At 33.0% G+C, this 22,732-nt stretch overlaps 1 long non-coding RNA gene across 1 annotated transcript in view; it reads right to left on the bottom strand.

The window, feature by feature from the left end:
• Positions 1-22,732, bottom strand: part of LOC129145057 (uncharacterized) — a 188,335-nt gene that overhangs the window by 113,139 nt on the left and 52,464 nt on the right. The gene's annotated exons all lie outside the window — the stretch shown is intronic.

Here is a 22,732-nt window from a genome sequence, read left to right as displayed (position 1 = left end):
AATTAGGAAACCACATCTTCAGCTACATTTCATGATGGAAATAATCCTTATATATTGACTATAATTACTATGAAAGGAAGTAACCCTTCAAGGAAATACCCTTGACTTCAGGAGCTTACATTTTAATTAATCAACTTATTACAAGAAACACAACCTTATAAATGAAGCACAAAGTAAATGAATGGACATGCTATTAAAATTTCTCTAGTCACATTTAGAGCATACTTTAGTAAAGGGTATAAAGGAATTCTGCATAAGCAATTCCTTTTATTTATTCTAGTTTTACATATTAAATAGGATTCAATTTTATAATACCAAGATAATTATACATAGTTAGGTTGAAGTATTTTTTGGTTTTTTTCTCTCTACTTTTAAAATTAAATTGAATTTCATATTAAGCAACTTTAATGATAAATTTTTAAAAAGCCATGCCAAGCCTAATGTCGTGATTACGCCTTATTAAGCAAGTTCCTATTTATCACTGAAGATAAAAAGATTAAAATGAAAGTAGAAAGAGTTATTATGGGTTAGTATAAAAATCCTTCATTCTAAGCAGAAAGTACTCAATGTAATTTAGAGACTATTTGCTAGACTATTTCAGTTTGTCAGAACACAAACTGAATTAACTAGTGAAGGTTAATCTCTTACAATGAAATTTTAAGAATGCCTCTTTATATCATTGTATAAAATAAGACAGGCACGCAGACCTCTCCTGCCATGCTTGCTGCTCCCCTCAGCAGTATATTTCGTCAGTCTGCCTGTTCTGTTCCCCGCTCTGACTCTGGTGAATTCTCTCACCCTCCCGCGCTTCTGACTGTACCCAGTACTTGTATAAATAAATTAATAAATCTTTTTAAAAAATTAAAAAAAAAGACACAAGTGACCTAGCTTTATTGTCACAAATATTTAATAGTTCATAGCAATTCACTTTGTTAGAAGATACTTTTGGATAAATTTTTTTCTAGGCCTCTTTAATAGATTCAATCTTCACTTAATGAATCTTGGCTTAATGTTTCCCTAATAACAGATCTAATTTTCAAATTACAGTTTGAAAATTATGTATGGAGGTAGATCATATATGTAGGTAGATCATCTTTTTAAAAAAATTTTCTAAATATTTATCATTGTAGAGAAATGATTTAAAACTTAAAAAATTTTCTATCACTTTGATCTCATTTATCTATGATCTAAAACTTTTCTATACATTTAACCATTAATTAAATATACTTGTTAGGAATTATTGTGCTGTCTTCTGATTCTAATGCATGTAGCCCTCATATAGAATTAAATTATTCTATATACAACTATGAGCACTAGTGTAAAGTGCAAATTAAGCACAAGTGAGAAACACACATACACTTTACTATAATCATACCTTCACACTTATTTCCCATGTGGTTAATAATAGACATCACTGAACACAAATCAACTGAACAAAGCTACCACTTACAAAGAATATGTAAGATGAAGGGTACACTGATACCCCTGATCCATTTATTTTCCTATCCCCAGGTATATTTTAGGGTTTAAGGACAGATTTTCTTTTTTTTTTCTTTTTTATTTTTCTTTTGGTCTAGAAATAGTAGATACAGTAACTTTTAGCATCTTTGGAAACTATGACAATGTGAACTATAAAATATCTAGATGTGATCTGTTCACTTCTGATGATGGAGAATAGCAAGGATATCAGAAATAACCATGTAATACAGACTCAAAATTAATGAGTATAGTTCTAGGTCAGAAAACTGTAAAATACTCACATCTAGTTACTGGTTCAAGTTACTGTGTATTATATAATTGAAATCTGTTCTTCGTATGGGTTCCAGTATACCCTTCAACATTTTAAAGCTGGAGTCTAGTCATATTACGATTAATTAAAAGTCTGCTATACATTAAAGAGAGTATACATAGAAAGGAAACATTTACCACCTGTGGCAACGTAAAGAAAAACTGATCAATGATCCAGAGTCAAATATTATTTAGTGTGAAGTAATGAAAAAGAGAGAGTGGCAGGTAAGTTTCATAGACTTCATGGGGCAAAATTAATGGATGAATTCAAAGAAAAACTAGTAGTTAATTTTACCACTGCCAAACAAGTTAGAACTTACTTTTGTATTAACTGACTCATGACACTGTCAATGTAAAACTGTCAACATAAAAATTATTAGGGATCAAGAATTGAAATTTGGGGTACATAGATTCAGGTAGAAAACCTGGAATGTGCCTCTGGAAGAGGTAAAAGTTTGGTTATTTGATGGGATGAAAATGAGGTAAGTGATTAAAGAAAAGAGTTTCTTGGAGTTAAATTTGTCTTGACTATGATTGTTTAGAGCCTCTAGAAGGATGAAATATGAACTAAATCTATCCTTCAGCTCAAAGTCCATAGTCATCAATTCTCAATTGTTTTTTATTTTCTTAAAACAGTTGCTATGGGCCCAGTCCAAAAGTCTTTGACCCAGTTCAAAAAGATATTTGTCCCAATTTAAGTAAGACAGGAAATGCAGTTTCTCAGTAATGACTCCATTGTTCCATTTAAAAATGCTTTCATGGATGTTAACTTTTCATAAAACCTTAGAATACCAATTTCACACTGAAGAGATAGCTCTAGGCAGGATATTTGTAAAAGTTAAAAGATTGGGTAGAAGTAATAGTTTTATAAAGTAAAGGAGGAAATTTGAGAAGCAGATTGCTTATTTTCTAAAAAATCAATTTTTTATATGGAGAAGATGAAAAAAGTAATGAGCAAACTGACAAGAATCCTGTTAAAAATATAATCCTAACCTGAATAATTATTTCATTTTAGTTTTTAGTGCTTAGATGACTTGTATTATTAAAGTTAAAAAAACATAATATTTTTAATGTCTAAGGAGGTGAAAACTATAATGATGTTTTAAATTTTTATTATGGGAATTATCAGAAATAAAATAATCAGAATTACATGATATCTAATTCATCACCCAGTTTAAAAAGTAATCTGTTTTTACAGCAGTGTATTTCAGTCAATCTGCCTGTTCTGTTCCCCACTCCGTCTCTGGTGAATTCTCTCACCCCTCACACCTTTGGCCTGCACCCCAGTTCTTATATGCATAAATAAATAATTTTTTTAAAAAAGTAATCTGTTTTAACCTAGCTAATTTATCTATTCATATACAACTCTATTGCAACTATTTTGAAATAAATCCACTATATAATATTATCAATACATAAGCACCCATAGCTACTTTACCTAGACTCTCTAATATAAAATTTCTTTATATTTCCTGTGACTGTAATACCAAATTTAAACAAGTTCTTATTAGTATCTAACAACTTCATAGTTATATTTCCTGCAATATCTCAGAATAGATTTTCAGAGTTAGTGCATTTATATCATGCTATAAAGAAAGATACTTTTAGAAATTTTTTTTTTCCTTTTGGTTGCTTTATATCCTAATATAGTCTTCTGTTGTCTTTTTTTTTTTCTTTTTTAATCACATATAATCAATATGCTGGGGAAAAAAATCTAACAATTGTGCTGTGGAATTCCCACATTACAATTTTGGCTTATGCTTAGTGAGGTCTTTTCCCAATTTTTCTTCTGCTCACTTACATGGAAGATGGAGTCTTGACAGCAGTACCCATACATCAATGCCAGAGAAGTACCATACAAAAAAGAAAATTACAAGATAGTGTCCCTGATGAAAATAGGTATAAGAATTTCAACAAAATGCTAGTAAATGGAATTAAATAGCACAACAAAAAGACAATATGCATTAATCAAATGTGATTTTTACCTGGGATATAAGGTTATATATATACACACACACACAATAAACATGTATGTGTGTGTATATAGTGTGTACATAAGTGATATACTGATATGTGATACACTGCATTGATAGAAGGTAAAAATCAAACAAACTCAGTAGATGCAGAAAAAGGATTTGAAAAAAAAAAAAAAGTATCCAGGATTAAACAAATCTCAGCAAGGCACAGAATTGAATGGAACTCAACACAATAAATGACACAAACAAGAAGCCAAAAGTAACATCACATACAAAGGTGAATAACTAAAAGCTTTTCCTCCAAAGTCAAGAAAAAAAGAGAAAGATGACCTCTCACCACATTGTCTCAACACAGTACTGGAATTAGCAGCCACAGCAATTAATCAAGGAAAGAAAAATGATAGCAGGCATCATATTTGGAGAAGAAGAAAATATTGTATCTTTTGGTGGATTTATATTATATATAAAATTATATAAAGAAAACTCCATCAAAACAACGTTTAGAACTAATATTTGAAGTCATTAAAGTTGAAGGATGTAAAACATCCTATGAATTTCCTTTCTATATACTAGCAATTAAATATCTGAAAAAGAAACTGAGAAAGCAATCCCATTTATAACAACAACTGAAACAACAGAACATTTAACCAAAGAGCTAAAACATATTTACAGTGAAAAATATAAAGCTGACTGAAGAAATTGAAAAAGAGAATGGAAATATAGTCTGTATTTATGGATTGGTAGAATTAATATTGCTAAAATATTCTGCTACCCAAAGAGATGTACAGTTTCAGCGCAACTCATTAAAATTCCATGGTATTCGTCATAGAAATAAAAATCCTAAAGTGATATGGAACTACAAAACATCTGTAATAACTAGAGCAATCATTACAAATAAGAACAAAATTAGGGGCCTTCCTGGTTGTGCAGCGGTTGAGTGCTGGGTTGCGGAGCTGCCCGCAGCCTCTGCAGCGCCAATCCCCGGCTGCTCCCCGGCCACCGGAGGAGGTTCCCACATGGCGCGCAGACCTCTCCTGCTGCCCGCTGCTCCCCTCAGCAGTGTACTTTGGTCCTTCTGCCTGCTCTGCTCCCCGCTCTAGCTCTGGTGAATTCTCTCACCCTCCCGAGCTTCTGACTGTACCCAATGCTTATATAAATAAATAAATAAATCTTAAAAAAAAATAAAATTTAAAAATTTTTTTTAAAAAAAGAGCAAAATTAGGCCCCATCTGTTGGTGCAAGGGGTTAAGATGCAACCTATGAAGTTATCTGCAGCCACTGCAGCACGTGTTCAATCCCTGGCCAGGGAGATACCCACATGGTACAGCAGACCTCTCTTGTCTCACAGGCTGCTCCCCTCAGCAGTGTATTTCAGCCAATCCGCCTGTTCTGTTCCCCACTCTGTCTCTGGTGAATCCTCTCACTCCCCACACCTCTGGCCTGTACCCCAGTTCTGGTATGCATAAATAAATCTTTAAAAAATATATAACATTAAAAAAAATAAGACCAAAATTAGAGCATCACTTAATAATTTTAAGCCATCTAAAAGGTATAATAATCAAAACAGTATGGTTAAAAAATAGACGCAGAACAATGGAACAGAAAAGAGTTCTGAACCAAGCCCATATTTATAAGGTAAACTGAACTTTGAAAGGGGTAACAAGAATTCAAAATGGGCAAAGAAATGTTTCTTTAATAAATCTGAATAGTCAAATGCAATGGAATTAATCTCTTTTACCATGTACAAAATTCAACAAAAAGTAGATTGAGAATTTAAAAACAAGACTGAAACCATAAAATCCTACTAAGAAAATGTAGGGAAGAACTCCTTGACACTGGTGTTGGCAATGGTTTCTTAGATGTGACACTGAAAGTACAAGAAACAAAAGCTAAAATAAATGGGATTACTTTAAAATAAAAAGTTATGCACAACAAAGGACAGTTAACGAAATGAACAGCAACTAATGGAATAAGAGAAAATAATTCCAAACTTATCTAGAGGGTTGATATTTTAAAAATACATATATATGTGGAAATGATACATATTTGGAAATCCTACAACTTACTAGCAGGTAAAATAAATTAAAATGGGAAGAGGACAGGAGTAGGCATTTTTCTAAGGAAAGTATGCAAATAGCCAACATATAATATGAAAATGTGCTCAACATCATAAATCAAAACAAGGAAAGGCAGATCAAAAGCACTATCAGATATCACCTAACTCCTGTTAGGGTTTTAATTTAGAAAAAATGATAATAAACATTGGTAAAGAAGGAGAAAAAGGAACTCTGGTACACTATTGGTGGGAATGTAAATTTTATACTCATCATGGAAAACAGTATAGGCATTCCTCAAAAATTTAAAAGTAGTGCTACCATATGATTCTTATTACACTTTAGAGTGTTTTAAGTCAATGAATAAATGCTCAAAAACATCTTCAATATTTTAAATAAAATAAACATACTATCTCACAATCAATAAACATACTATCTCACATTAGACCATTTTTATAAATCTCATTTTCCTGTAACTTTAAAATTTTTGCATTTTTATATCCTAGAATTTTTTTCAGCATTAATAATAGATTATTCCTAGTCATATAAAAATATTACTAATTAGAAAACAACAATAGAACTATCACTATTGCATTGTCCTTTGATTTATTTTTTATCAATTTGCCTGAACAGTCATCATTTATTAAACTGTACACATCCTCAAAAACAGTGAAAATTTCACAAGTATTAATTTTTGGGATAGAAATAATAATGGTAAGATCAAAGTGCTTGGTTTCTTTTGGAAAATATAAATTAGGAAACATTTCATAGTTTTTTGTTTCTTTGTTTACCTTTCTTGAACTCAATTGAGAGGAATACGTTTCACAATCAGATGGATCAGAAGATGAATGCAAAGAGATAGCACTTTAGACTCTTATGGCTAAGTAAAGGAGGCAAAACCATACTGAGCCCTCAGATGATGATACACTGAATGTATTGCCTCAAAATCAAGAATTGGAGAGTGTACAATATAGTCTGAAGGACAAAAATTAATATGGCATTCCATTCAACTAATTTTTCAGTAAGAACTTTGTTAGAGAATGTTTTATGAGAAACGATTACCGGATTACCGCATTTTGCTATGAAACTGACAATACTTTTATCTCTCATTATTTTATATTTAAAACTTTGCTCAATATGGCTTATAAATTAAAAACAAAATATGAAGATCCGTATAGAAGAAGGATAAGAAAAAATACATAAGAAACAAAAATATTGAGTTGATCATTCTAACTGATGTTGATGAATCTAAAAAAAAAAATATTGTTTTTAAATTATGGAGCAAAGATGTCCTCTCACAGAAATAACATGATTTGTCAAAATGTTGAAAATATTCAAAAGAAATGACAAAGCAGTAGAGGAAGAAGACCCATGAATAATTATATATTGAAGTTCATGAGAGATACATTTATAATAAGGGATCAATGTTTACAATATGAATATGTACCAACAGCTCATGAAAAGTTAGTTACATTACAGTGGCATTGCCATTGTGGGTGTATATAACTCTTGAACTAGGGAAATATTACATAAAAATGTGATTTAATTCTTTTAACTATTTCTAATGATTTCTTTTACTCTTGTATTCCCCTGTAAATTATTCATATGGTGACAAAGCATACAAATATAGCAATAGTTTATGCATCTAGATAGTGAATGGTGATGACTATTTTTCCCAGGATAGAGCACATTAAGGAAAATATTTTTCTTCATGACACTGCATTAATATTTACAGCTGATTTTTCTACTCATGATTGTCATCTCTATAAAGGCTCTGCAAACACTGCATCATAAATGCTAAAAGGCTTCTGCATAGCAATAGAAACTATCATCAAAATGAAGACACTGTACCAAGTGAGAGAAAATAATTGCACATCATCTCTATGACAAGGGGCTAATACACAAAACCACAAAGAACTCATACAACTCAACCAAAAAAAAAAAAAAAAAAAAACAAACCACAACAACAACAGCACTAATGGTTCAATCAGAAAGTAAGCAGAAGACATAGTGGCCTCCAAAGAGGCCATATAGTCAACAGGTATATTAAAAAAACAAAAACACACAAAAATAATTCATCACTATGACCAGAGAAATGCAAATCTCAGAACCATAGAGATACCACCTCACACTTGTGAGAATAGTCCGTATCAAAAAGAGCAGAAACAGCAAATGTCAGCAAGAGTGTGGAGAAAAAGGAACCCTCATACACTGTACACTATTGGCAGGAATTTAGACTGATTTGGGCCATCTGGAAAACAGAAAGGAGGTATCTAAAAATACTAAAAATAGATCCACCATATGATCCAGTAATCCTACAAGTGTCTACTTAAAGACTGCAAAAAAAACACTAATTCAAAAGAGCATATCAACAGCTATATTCACTGCAACACTATTCACAATAACCAAGTTATTAAAAAACAATACTTAAGTGCCCAAGGCCCAATGACATGATATCAAACGTTATGATAAAGTCAGAAGGAGAAAGGCAGATACTGGATGATTTTATTTAAATGTGAAATAATAGTTACAAAATAAAGGGACAGAGAAAATTAAGCCAGGCAAACCTTAGAAATATGACTGTGGAATTGTGGTTTCCAGAAGGGAAAGGGAAAGGTTGAGGGCAAAAAGAGGGAGGGACTCAGTGGATATGGTGGAGGGTTATTGGGGTATGTATGTATGGAGTAGTAAAATACATCTAAAGACATGTGAACCAATAACCCTAAACCAAATATATAATAAAGTTAGAATGTGGGAAAAAAATCCAACTGATTGCTCTTAAGGAAGTACAGGGTTAAATTCTTGCTAACTACTGGTAGCAGTAGTTTCACCAGTTAATCAAAATATAACCTTGTTTTGTGTATGTTTCTTGAAATAACCTGATTTAAAATATATTGTTGACTCATCAATATTGAACTCTAGAGCAATAGTATTTTTAACTTGTACCTGAACAAAAATCACTAATCACCTAAACAAAAACAAAAATCTTTCCTCCTTTCCATAGTGGTTGGACCAGTTTGCACTCCCACCAGCAATGTAGGAGAATTCCTTTTTCACCACATCCTCGCCAACATTTGTTGTTGCTAGTTTTTTTGATTATGCCATTTTTACTGGTGTAAGGTGGTATCGCAACATGGTTTTGATTTGCATTTCCCTGATTAAAAGGGATGTTGAACATTTTTTCATATGCCTGTTGGAAAAAAATAATAGCAATACAAAATATAACAAAACAATAAGAGACATCCTACAAGGGAGAAGAGGGAGAAGGATCAGAGGGAGGGAGGGAGGAGCACAGGGGACTGAGGTGATGGTTCATGGGTGAAGGAAACTCTATGGGGACTACACCTGAGGGGGTACTTAGAACATTAGACTTCAGCACTAGAACTGTGGACCATTTTAAATAGTAAAACCCCTAACAAAAAGCAGAAATATGGAAACACATGGTATAAGAGACTACTGAAAGGACACCTATTTACAGAATGAGATCGGAAACTAGCAGAATGTGAGTGTTCCACCAGAATGTATATCCAGGAGCAAATTTTTGACTACTCTGTACAAGCTCACACTTAACACAGAAGCACCTAGTAATTATTCTTGGTCACTGAAAGATCACCTTTTTTTTTTTTTTCTAAATCATTTTGACATTGATTTGGGATATGAAATCTCTCTGTTTGCCTGTTTGGAGAGATTCTTTTTTCTTGTCCTTTAGGATAACATTTTTACCACTTTCATTTAAAACAGTTATTACAATTTCAAAATGAAAACTAAGGTCCATTTCATTTTTCTCGTACCGCTGTATTCTCCTCCAATAGATGTCTTTACTAATTCAGCTTTATAATCCCATTCTTTGATTTCCAAAATGTAAAAAAAGAATTTTATACATGTCTATGTATTTATCATATATATCTATGTAAACATAGTTATGTGTATGCATAAAAGTGTGTGCACATATAGTTTATATATATATATCACATATATATCAATCTCCACTGCACTGCTTTTCTTACACATTTGAAAATTTTACACCTAAAACATGTCACAAAGCACTATATATCAATATAAAGAAATGTCCATCATAACTCATACAGCTGCACAAAGCTCTACTATGTGTATATGCTAGAATATCCTGATTACTTTTACAAAAACACACTGCCAGGTACCTGGTTAACTTCTACCCAGGTGGGGCTGGGTGTCTTAACATTTCCATTTCATACCATACAACAAAATAATACTTTCATGGCACATTTGGATTAACTATAGGAATTCTGCAGTGTATATATGGACTGCTTGAAAAGAATGATATAATTTTATATAATTTGTCATATAGAAAATAAAATACAAGTTAATCATCTGTATTAAATATATGAAATGAAAAACTCTGGTGAAATAATTAATATCAACTTTTATACTTACCAATGACCACCTATAATTTTTGATAAAAATGTTAAATGATGACTTCTAGAATTCTTAATGGTCATCATCAAAAAGAAACTACACAACTAGATAAAAGCAAATTACAAGAGAGATTTTACACTTTTTTCTTCTTTCTCACCACTTAAACTATTTTTTTCACAATTTAACAAAATTTCAATAGTTCAAACTTTTTGTATTCAAGGCTTAATTCTGTTACCAGTTACTGTTTCTTGGGAAAATATTGAAAAGTATCGTAAGTGAGTTTTATATCATTTTGAGTTTTTGCATATCATTTAATAATTATCAACATTTTTCAAAAAAATACATGTGCAGTTTGCAAATTTTAAAAATTAATCTTCAGAATTTAAACAATGAAAGAGAAAATATCACTAGTGATTCATTTTAACTTCACTTTCTAGAAGTGATGTTAAGTCAGATATTAGCAAACTTTTTTACCTTAATCCTAGAGAGAAAATATTTTAGGTTTAATGATCAAGTAATAAAATTCAGAATACTACCTAGCTCTTTACACAACAAGAAAATACACAACTTTATCTCTAAGATTTTCAATATGCCAGTAATAAGGCTTTTTATGAATGCTGATTTAATAATGGGAAGACTAGGCTTTTTCACATGGAAAGAGATCACATTTTCCTTGTCTTCAAAGTTTGTACTGTCCAGTATCAAAATCAATTGCAAAAAACTATTCACTGATTCTGATTGGTAATGAAACACTGCATTTCTTCTTTGAAAGTGTCTTCTCATGCAAATATATCCTGCCAATATTGATCTCTGTCCAGGAGCACAGACATTAGCGCATTCAAGTATTTTCCTTAGTTAAAGTATGTGGATTGGATTCTCCTTCTAAATCTTGAGGTGAGAATTCTCTTGAACCCTTAATGACAACATGTAAACAGAGAAAGAAATGTCCCAAATTTTCTCTTGCTGACAAACAAGAAATAGGCATTCCAGAAAGGACACTAGTGAGGCAACTAAAATTATAGTTCTCACGAAGAATGTTATATAGTGGTTACAACATGACACAGTTAAAACTTAACATTGAGAGTTCAGTGGTATTATCAGTTTTACTTGGTGCAGACCCATTATACACTGTGATACATAGTAGGGTAAATAACTGATAACTAAGCAAAAGTAAGATAGTTGGGTATGATTTTCACAAGATCACTCTCACTCATGAGCACAAAAACAAAGTGGTTTATGGAACTTTATTACTGATCTTCGGGGATAAATTCCTAAGTAGAGAGAAGAAATGATAATTATCTTTAATTGAATCTTTTTCTGGACTTTTGCTGTGCTCTTTGTGTGCACTAAGCAATTCTCAAAATCACCCCATAACGTTACTGTTTTTATTAGTCTCATTTTACAAAAGATAAAACTTTTTAAGAGACTTGCAAAATCACAAAAGCTAAAAGACAAGAGAATTCAAAATGCATGCCATGAAACATTTGATTACATTCTTTATCATGGTGAGCCAGGTCTACTGCCTATAACAAACAATCCTTCACAGTCAGAGGCTTGTGTGGGTAGATAGCTCAGGGAACACAAGTCTCCATGACTTCCTGAGCTCACTGGAATATGGGGGAAGGTAAAAACCCTCCTCCCCAGGCCACTCTATCTTCACTGGGGAAAAGTGGAAATTACACACTACTTGCCCTTGGCTGATTCCAATCTCTAATATTCCTATGGGCATTGTGAGGATGAAATAAAGAAGGATGGCAGTGGTGAAGCTGGTCTATATTCATTCTCCAGATACATTAATCGCACCTCCTGTAATTGACTGATCAAATAACTTAGAGGGGTGTTTATTGTTCAGTAGTAAACTAAGATGATAAAAATCACCAAGAAAACCATAAAACTCCTTCACCTACAACATTCACACTAATGTCAGGGTTTATTGTTCTCAGCTGTATTTTGACATCAAACACAAAGCTATGTGTAACTACCAGACTTAGATTCACTTATGATGTGGCCTGGATTGTATTTGATAGATTTACTAAGTGTGTATTCTCTCAGTCAGTGCATAGCACATTGTAACCCTAAAAATCATTTATTTGGAGTATATTCTTTGTTACAGATTCTTCTTAACACACACACATACCCCACCCCCCAATCTACTTTACATGCCCAGCTGGCATTTTCCCTTTGCAGTGATGCTCAGCTATCTATTTCTCCCAAGTACTGAGAGTCTTGCCCTCACTTACTGAATTTGTCTGTTTATCAGCTCTACCAAAGCTGAGGTCTTCGACCCTTCAGTAAACTCTTTTGCCACTTCATATACTTTGTCCTTTATGTAATGTTCAAAGTGTATAATAAATTCAATTATAATTTTTCAGTTATAAGCTAAAGGAAACCCACATCAAATATCCTTCAACCACAAATATGATTAATGTGAATTAAATAATGCTAAAAAATTAACACTGGTGTGACTTATAGGCAGTTTGTTGAAGTGGGAATGGTACCCAATCTCAGGTTCTGTTTATGGTATTTTGAATATCTCCCCTTCCTTTCCTGGCTAGCTCCCCTACGTAAGCTGGGGGGAAAAAGCATCTTGGTGAAGCCATTTTGGAGATTCTTTCTGATTGGTCTCTTTGAATATACTCCTAGCATGTAACTAAGGGGCAGGGATCTGTCTCTTTCTCCTCCAAGGCCTTGGGTCTGCTCACCATGCAGACTATGGATTCTCACACAAAAATTCAAAGAGAAGCAAATGTAAAACTTAAGTTCTGAACATAAGAAACACTCTATTCATATACTGAAGTCTTCCCAAGCTGGAAAGGACATGAGTTTGGCATGACATTTCAAACACATTCAATGACAAATAGCATACTTGTTATTTCATTAATGGAATACTGACAGATGACAGACTACAAAGTGTTTAAGAATTACGCTGTCTACCTAAGTTTTCTCCTAAAATATGCTAAAAGATCAATCATAAAAATCATAAAACATTGTAACATGTCACTTTAAGTGTGTCACAATTTTATCCATAACACAATGCAATAAAATATTTTTAACTCTATGGTTCTGAGTCTGTTATAGTGACACATTTTTTGACAGATTCTGCTTATAACATCTCAAACTTGTATTTGCACTCTATTGAATAGAGCCACTGAAATGAAGCAAGTATTAAATACAATTTAAAAAATTAAATAACATGTTTGGTTGTCCTTTCATCCAAAGGAGATTTTTATTTTCATTTCCATTTATTAAATCTCAGTGATTTTATGATTATATTGCTATACATCCTACATAATTTTAAATTCTTCCAAACTTTTAATAATTGTTTTTGTGAATGTACTTAATTGTTCATTATTTAATCTGGTATTGATAATATAATAAAAAGCTACCAAATCTTGTGTTTTCTTTTAAACTTGGTGTTTTCTTCTGGCCACTTTTACAAAATGTGTATATATTAAAATATTTTTATTATATATATTTTATATTTATATATAATATATTTATAGTTTATATATTATACAGATATATATATTACATATATTTTATATATAAACATTTTCAACTCAGTATTTAGAAAAAAATAATGTTAGATTTCTGATTGAAAACATCAAGAAGAGTGCCTAGCATATACTAAAACCTCAATAAGTATTTGCTGAGTATACAAACCGTTTTCCACTTACCAATAATTTAGATATTTAAGCATTTAAATAAAAGTGTTTATGATCGAAGCAAAAACTATCATAACAATGTTAATTTTAGACAAAGCAGAAGGAGGAATATTTAATTGTAACATGAACAGATACATGAAAAAATGTAAATATTTAAGAAGTGTCTTACATTCTTTAGTTGGCTCCTTAAAATTCTCAAGCAAATTCAAATGTGAATATTGTTCATCAATCAATGTTTTTTAGAATGCACTTAAAAACATCATCATTAGTATCTTTTTAGGTTGTTATTACCATTTTATTTTTTTTTTTTTCATTTTCTTTTTTTTTTTTTATTTTATAGATTTTTATTTATTTGTTTGTTTGTTTGTTTATACAAGCACTGGGTACAGTCAGAAGCGCGGGAGGGTGAGAGAATTCACCAGAGCCAGAGCAGGGAGCAGAGCAGGCAGAAGGACCGAAGTACACTGCTGAGGGGAGCAGCGGGCGGCAGGAGAGGTTTGCGCGCCATGTGGGACCCTCCTCCGGTGGCCGGGGAGCAGCCGGGGATCGAACCGGCGCCGCAGAGGCCGCGGGCAGCTTCGCAACCCAGCGCTCAACCGCTGCGCCACCGGGGAGGCCCTGTTATTACCATTTTATAAAGAGTATTACAAAGATGTGTAAGTGAAGAATATTAAGGAGACTTTCAAAGAAGTCAGTGAGCGCTAAGATTAAATCTTAAGTGACATAAAATTAAATAAAAAATATTTTGGAAGTCACAACTGATTACCTACTCCATCACTTTCCCCTTTTTCTTACTAATGGAAGCCCTGTTGTATTGCAATGTATATGAATAAAAGTCATCATTGCAAGTATGTCTGGTTATGTGATAATTATTTAACATGCAATATAAACTGACTTTTGGTCTACAAAAGAGGGGTTGGTTCAGATATCAGAGATGTTCACATTTACCTTCACACTGATGCCTGAAATACAAAAATGATAAAACTTCAACAACTTATTTTGAGTCATGAGGATATAACCATGAGCCTTAGAGTCAAATAATAAGGATGATGGAAGAGATACAGAAGACTAGTTCTGGGTAAAACCATCGAAATACTCCAATTTACAACATATTTTGCATAAGGAAGAAAACAGTTTTTATATTGTTTAATCTACTGGTGTTTCTCAGGCCTATTAATAGAAAAGACAGCAGGATTCATATCAAGTAGGCAGAAACTTGAGGAACCCCTCCTATCCCTCCTGGACAACTTAACAGGACTTGGAATCCTGATGGTGGGATTGAGTGGTATAGAATACTTAAGATAACTTAAAACAGCACCATTAAAGTCTCTGGGTATACCCTGGGATCACAGTCCACATGGCCGGATGCTGTCTTGTCTTCTCTCCCTGGACTCCTATTTGAGCCTGATTCACTAGCTTTCCCTTCTATTCTCTGAGCTACTAGGTAATCTTCAAGAAAAATTCCTTTCCTGATGTTTAAATGTTTGCTTTTGTAAAAAATTATACTGATTTATAGTAAGCATTCTGTTATATGCTTCATAACACATTCTGCACACAATCACAATTAAAATATCATGTTTACAGTTTATCAGCTAGATTGGGCCTCCCGTGGTGGCGCTGTGGTTGAGTGCTGGGCTGCAAAGCTGCCCTCAGCCTCTATAGTGCCGGTTTGATCCCCAGCCACCAGCAAGGGTCCCACATGGTGCGACAGGCCTCTCCTGCCAAGCCAGCTGCTCCCCTCAGCAGTGTATTTCATCCGTCCACCTGTTCTGTTCCCCACTCTGGCTCTGGTGAATTCTCTTACCTGAACTTCTGACTGTACCCAGTGCTTGTATAAATAAATAAATATTTTTCAAAAAAAGTTAAAAAAATAAAATTTTATCAGCTAGATTGTAAAACTCCATGTAGGGAGGACCTGATGTCAGTTATACTCCCTGTAGCAACCCTGATATTTTAACAGTAACTGACACACATTCCCTGTAAGTGCTTGCTGAAATAAGAAGGCGAACATTGTAAGATGATGAATGAATATATATTTTGATGGACAAAATGAAAGAAAAACAATCTAGAGCCAGTTACGAATTATGGACAATACTGAGCTAAAATATCTATTTACCACCTACTGTGATGGTAAAGGGTAGAATTGGTGAGAGGTTTTGAGCAAGAGTTTCTATTTATAGAAGATCTTAGAAGCTTTTCAAAATGTTCAACAGCATACCAAAATTTTCTTCAAGTACAAATGCAGATTAACTGTCACTTAACCTTGCAATAAGATTCTGATTGTCCTTTGTGAATTGTGTAGCTTCTCAAAACTCTGCTATTCTAAGAGCACCAATGGCTTCCTTTCTGTAGATATCATCAGGGAATACTTGCTTCAGTTTGAAGGCAGAGTTGTCCATGGTGCACTGGAGATTATTGTCACAAACACATAAAAAGTAAACAATACATACCCCATGGGATTTCTGCAGATTCTAGTTTAATTTTTAGAAACCAGAAACCCAATCTACATATAATGCTAGAAAGAGAGGTTTGGCTGTTGAAAATGTCCCCTGCATTTCTTAAGACAATACTCTGAATAGGCCAATGAAATTTAACTATTTGCATTGACTCTGGGTTAAACAGAGTAACTTTCAATAACCCCAAAGATTTTTAGTATTCAAAGACCCCAAAGGGCATATTGTATGCCTGCATACTTGAAACATTAAATGGTTAAAGTGTGTGCTTTAACAGCATATATACTTAAAAATGGTTAAAGCAACAGCCTACATTGCATATATGTTGTGCTACAATTTAAAAGATTTCAGTAAATCAATTAAACTTAGACAGCAACTGGCTGTCATTTGCAAACTGTGTGACCTTGGGAAATTACTTAACTTCCTGGTGTCTCCATATATTTGTTTCCTGATCTACAGTGTGTGATAGTATGGGTATCTTATGGGATCTTTATCAGAATTAAATGAAAGAATGCATGTAAAAAAATATTTTTACTATGTTTCTTATATAATGTACTTATTATAACTTCATTTTACAGTCTACATAGAAAGTTGAAATCCACATGGTTTTCTTACCCTTGTAACTCAGGGAGAAAAGAAGCACTATTTAGCAATTAATTACTAATTCCTCATTTTCCCCCCATTAGAACTTTGATTTATTGAACCCTTTCAACATCTTTGCTATTGTTTACTAGGCAGATTTTTTTCTACATCATCTTCACAAATATCATGAACTGCCTTAGTCAAATACATTTTCACACACCTACATAAGTACCATTCATCCATACTATGATGGTAATCAGGTCTCTTAACTCATCTTTGACTTTCTGCAGTATCTGACAAAATGCTGAACCCTAAGATCATCTTATATTTTTTCTGTAGTATTTATATTTTCTTTTAAGATTTATTTTATTTATACAAGAATCGGGGTACAGGCCAGAGGTGCAGGAGGGTGAGAGGATTCACCAGAGAGAGAGCGGGGAACAGAACGGGCAGACTGACTGAAATACACTGCTAAGGGGAGCAGTGGGAGAGACAGGAGAGGTCTGCTCACCATGTGTGTTGCTCCGAGGCCGGTGGGGATCGAACAGGCACTGCAGAGGCTGCGGACAGCTTCACAGCATTGCCCTCAACCTCCTGCGTTACTGGGGAGGCCCAGTATTTATATTTTTATCATTGCCTTTGAAAAATATTTCCTCTTGAATTGCAACATGATGTACTACTCTGAATTTGTTATCACTGACAATTTTCTGTCTCATTATTACATTATTATTACTTGCCTCATATACAGTATTTGCATGACTGTAAGTGTTAAGCTTATGAGAAAAACATGTTATTTCAGACTATAGCTATATTCTAAACTTATATATTGTGAGATAACTGTCTTAACCTCCAACAAGCCTACATAAACACGAGAAAAGATTACTGATATAGTCAATATTACTGAAGGGAACATACCATTAGCCATATTATACAATATAATATACAATAAATAAAGATTGAGAATATTGCAAAGTTAAAGAATCATGAGATAAAAATGTGGTTTATATGCAATAAAATATTACTAAGTAATAAAAACAAGATGAAATCTTGTAATTTAAACAACATAAATGAAGTTTCAGGGGATTCTACTAAGTGAAATAAAGCAGAGGAAGAAATGATTTCATGTGTGGAAGATAAAAAAAAATCAAGGAAAATGAACAAATGAAACATATCTAAATTGAGAGAACAAAGTGTTGGTTTCCATAGGAGAATGGCATTATGGTGGGCAAAAATATTAAAGTGTGGAGGGGTCAACTGGAGGGCTGTGGGTAGAAACTAAAAAAAAAAAATAGTGACCATCATAATTTGATCCATACAGAGTTTGAAATATAATGCTCTACACCCAAAACATATAAATTATTATTACAATGAAAAAGTTATAAGAGGAGGAAAACAATTCAAAATTATAGTTGAGGTCGTCAACCTTCCTCTTTATTAAATAGTTCAAATTTAAAAATTCTGTAAATATGAAATATGTGATACACACTGTAAATCAACTTGAACTAATGGATAATTAACAATGAATAGAACACTCCACTCCCTATGAGCAAACTATATGCTCTTTTTTAGAAGTATAAGGAACATTCACCAAGTAGACTGAATCTGATCCATCAATATAACTGCAATTAAATGAATTCAAATCTTGGGGCCTCCCAGGTGGCGCACCAGTTAAAACACAACATATGAAGCTGTCCACAGACTGTGCAGCACGAGTTCAATCCCCAGCCAGCCAGGGAACAACCCACATGGTGCAGCAGACCTCTCCTGTCTCACCCGCTGCTCCCCTCAGCAGTGTGTTTCAGTCAGTCTGCCTGTTCTGTTCCCTACTCTGTCTCTGGTGAATCCTCTCACCCCCCACACCTTTGGCCTATACCCCAGTTCTTGTAAGCATAAATAATCTTTGAAAAAATAAAATGAACTCAAATCAAACAAAGCATAGAGTTATAATGAAGTAAAAAACTGCAAAAGATTCACCTAATGAGCTAGCAAATGAAAAAAAAAAAAAACAGGAAAACAATCCCATTTACACTTGGATCTAAAAGAAATAAATACCTAGGAGTAAACTTAACAAAGATGATGAAGTACCTGTACAATGAAAGCTGTAAGATGTTGGTAAAAGAAATAGAAGACACCGAGAAATGAAAAGATTTCCTGTTCACGGACTGGAACAATTAATATTAGTAAAATGACTGTATTACCCAAAACAACAGAGATTTGAGACTATATCAAAATGTCAATAGCAATCTTCAAGAAAATAGAACAAGTATTACTGATATTCCTTTGGAACCACAAAGTTACCTGAGGTCAGAGCAATTATGACCAAAAACCAAAAAGGTGTGTGTGTGTGGGGGGGGGGAGAATGGTAGTATCATATTCCCAGATTTAAGGCTATACTACAAAGCCATAACAACTGAAACTGTGTAGTACTAGAACAAAAACAAACACAGACCAACTGTACACCTATATGTACAGTTAATCTTTGACAAAGGATAAAACAGTATGCATTGCAGATATATATCAAAATCTTTTCAATAAATGGTGTTAGAAAAAACTAGACAGCCACATTAGAAAGAATCAAACTAGATTTCTCCTACCTTACACAAAAAGTAACTCAAAATGGTGAAAGAATTGGATGTAGGATCTGAAACCATGTCATACATAAAAGAAAACAGACTAAACACTCCTTGATACAAGCTTCAGTGAGATCTTTATGGATTGCTGTTAGAGAACAGCAAGAGAAACAAAATAGAATATAACCAATTAGGACTGCATAATGCTAAAAAGGTTTCTGCACAGTAAGAGTATAACTAAACCAGCCAACCAAACAGACAAACAAAAAAAACTACTGAGTAAGGATATATTTGCATAACATGCATCTGACAAGGGGTGGATATCCAAGATCTACAAAGAACTTACACAACTCAACAAAAAGCAAACAACCCACTTGAAACTTGGGAGAACAAATAAGTAGGCATTTCTCCAAAGACGACCTACAGACGGCCAATAGGCACATGAAAAATGTTCATCACTTATCAGGGAAAATAAAATCAGGGGAATAGAAATCAAAACTACAATGAGATACCAACTCACACCTTTAAGAATTGAAGCTACCAGAGTGGGAGAGAGAGGAGGGGTAGCAAAGTGGGGAAAAGGGCACAGTGGTCTATGATGGAGGACTTGGTGGTGGGTGTGATGTGATAACATACATCTAAAGGGTGTGATCCTGTATGTCTAAATATTATACAGTATTGTAAACCAATGTTACCTCCACAAAAATGATTTAACATAACAAATTTTAAAACAATAAATAAAAGTAGCTTAAATAATTAAGCTAACATTCCTTTTGTATACTTACATTTTCCATATCAAAATATATAGAAAAACATTCAGATACTATAAATACATCTCTATAAAAATGAACACCATTTTATTGAAATGCTAGTTTAATTGTTTAGCAATGAATATATGAAAACCATTTCATTAAACTTGAAAAAAAATTAAAACAAAAAATATCTTAGATGAAACATGTATTTTCATACCAAAATATTTGAAAAATGAGAACAAATGAAGTGAAAATCATCAAAATGAAGGAGACAATAAAGATAGAAAAGGATATCAATGAAACTGAAACTTAAAAAGAATGCAGAAATTAAAAAATGCCCACTTTTTTTGAAATCACTAAAATTCATAAACTTCCTAAGAGACTAGTAAAAAGGTAAAAAAAATGCAAGTAAAAAAAAATGCAGACACAAAAAAATGCAAGTAAAAAAAAATGCAGACACAAAGTGGCCATATCAGAAAAAAAAATGGGGACAACACTGTAGATGCTACTGACCTCAAGGTGATAACATACACTTGCAAATCTTTATACCAATATATCTCACACCTAAATAAACTGAGCAAATTCCTAGAGAGACACAAACAAATGAAGCATTAAAAGCCAAGAGTCTGAATAGTGTGAATCTGTCAAAGACATTTCTTTCATTATGAAATAGCACACATCATAGATAACTTGAGGTTATCTCACAACAAAATCCTTTAGACATTTAGAAAGAATACCAATTTTATTCTGTTTTGCCAGAAAACAGAAAAATTTTATGAAAAACCTCAACTCATATTATGAGAATAGCATTGCCCAGTATTACTGGAATTAAATGCTAAGCACTGATTTCTTTTGTTCTATTTTATAACTCTGATATGAAGGAGAAAAGAGGAAACCAAATCTCACTAAGTGAAATCATGTATGAATAAGTTGTCAGGCATGTCTGTAACAAGAGAGAGAACGAAGTGCCTACAGAGTCATTTTGATGTAAACTATACAGGAAAGATACATTGGCCTTCCAAAACTCAGAATTCATTTGTTATCATTGTAGTATTATGAGGGACCTACATATTTCTGTTGTCTAACAAACAGTACACTTTTTGTGCGGCCAGCAGCACACAAGTCCATCCAAGTAATCCAGGTCCATTATTAAGACAATGAAAGAAATACCACTCCACATTCCCAAAATGTCATTCTGGAGAAATACTAGTTATGTATTTCCTTTAAGGAACATTTCTAGAGGTTATATGGAAAAAAGAAAGGGACAACATCAGCTTTTTTAATATACCCTGCTAAGCAGAAAATTTTTAATAATAGCCTTGTCCCTCTTGTTTCAGCATACTTTTACAAATGTAGTTATTTTATCCTCAAATTTGTGGAATTTTCCACAAATTAAAAGATTTTCCACACTTAAAAGATTTATTACCAGAGGAAATATTTCTTAATATTTGACAAAAAAAAAAAAAACAGTTATTTCTGTAGTGTATTTTGGGCTTATACACTTGAGGAAGATGATTGATTTAGGCAGAAACATTTTCTACACTCATGTTTTCTTACTAAAGATTAGAATGGTTGACAGTGTTATTTCATTTAATCAATATAATATACAATGAAAAAATATAAGGCACATTAGCAGCTTATATCTCAAAATTCTCTCTCCAAATGCAATGAAATATTCTCCAAGCAAATACAGTGTTTACATAGATTTAGGAGACACATTAAAAGAAGGAAAAAACCTATAGAAAATATTACTCTTGCAACCTCACCAGTTTAAACTGTAGAAAACCACAAAATACAAAATGTTCAAATACTGGCAAATGAAAAATAGTGTTTATAAAGGAGCTCTCAAAGTCTTTTGGGAAAAATTTCAAATTAGAAATTTAACAGCACATTGGAAAGAGCACATTTTTGATGCAAAGACTTGGTGCTGAGTCACCTGCTGTGGGACTATGGGAATATAATGTTTAAAAGTTGAGTTTCTTATTTTCCCTATAAAGTAAGAATAAATAATTAAAGTACCTTTCAGTGCTATTTAAGGTTTAAACATGATAATGTATGCTAAAGTCTTTATAAGCTCTAAATATCATGCACTATATAAAATTGATTTTAATTTTCACTCAGATTTAAAATTGAAGGTATTTGGAGATCCCTGAATATGAAACTTAGGATATTAGAGGTAATTGATTGTTGATATTTAAATGCAATAATGCAATCCAACAAACTCATTCCAGAATGAAAATATGTATATGGAAGAACAGCAAATGTGTGCAAAAATCATTAAATATGGTGTACCAATTGGTATATGTCAAATTCTTACATAATTTAGCAGTTTACATTAACAACAAAGGTTCAATTTCATTGTTCCTATGGGTCAGAATTCTGGGAGTGGTTCTCTTGGAGTCTGCACTCTGGGTTCTGTCTGGGAATCTCATGAGAAAGCAGTTAAGTCACTGGAGAGGCTGTCAAGTTTAAGGCTTGACTCACTCATGCGGACCTA

This window comes from Talpa occidentalis, unplaced genomic scaffold (assembly GCF_014898055.3).
Source record: "Talpa occidentalis isolate TD23 unplaced genomic scaffold, MPIMG_talOcc4v2.1 talOcc4.8, whole genome shotgun sequence".
Classification (NCBI taxonomy): Eukaryota; Metazoa; Chordata; class Mammalia; order Eulipotyphla; family Talpidae; genus Talpa; species Talpa occidentalis.
This window is presented reverse-complemented; position numbering and strand designations above follow the sequence as displayed.